Source organism: Sinocyclocheilus anshuiensis, unplaced genomic scaffold (assembly GCF_001515605.1).
Source record: "Sinocyclocheilus anshuiensis isolate Anshui unplaced genomic scaffold, SAMN03320099.WGS_v1.1 scaffold60, whole genome shotgun sequence".
Taxonomy (NCBI): domain Eukaryota; kingdom Metazoa; phylum Chordata; class Actinopteri; order Cypriniformes; family Cyprinidae; genus Sinocyclocheilus; species Sinocyclocheilus anshuiensis.
Window position 1 is genome coordinate 668559 of NW_015554068.1, and position 385 is coordinate 668943.

Consider the following 385-nt stretch of genomic DNA (forward strand, 5'->3'; position numbering starts at 1 on the left):
ATATATATATATATATATATATCTACGGATTTGACATAAAACACATCAGATATGTTCAGCGACGGCTGTACATGAAATATTGTTGGTGAGGTGAGTTCTGTTGTCATATTTAAACTGCAACTGGCTATCACGCCAGCTAACCGAACTGTATTCATAAATGATATAACATTTACATTTTACATTTACATTTAGTCATTTAGCAGACGCTTTTATCCAAAGCGACTTACAAATGAGGACAATATAAGCAGTCAAAGCTAACAAAAGAGCAACAATATATAAGTGCAAATGACAAGACTCGGTTAGCCTAACGCAGTACATGTACCAAGGTGTATATATATATATATATATATATATATTATACACACACATATACACACACACACAC

The 385-nt window shown here is 32.2% G+C and overlaps 1 protein-coding gene across 1 annotated transcript in view; it reads left to right on the forward strand.

Moving 5' to 3' along the window:
* Positions 1 to 24: 24 nt before the first annotated feature.
* The window catches only part of armc9 (armadillo repeat containing 9), a 58282-nt gene continuing 57921 nt past the window's right edge, over positions 25 to 385 (forward strand). The window contains exon 1 of the mRNA XM_016460618.1: positions 25 to 85. The gene's annotated coding sequence lies outside the window, so the exon portion shown is untranslated. The remainder of the gene's footprint in view (positions 86 to 385) is intronic.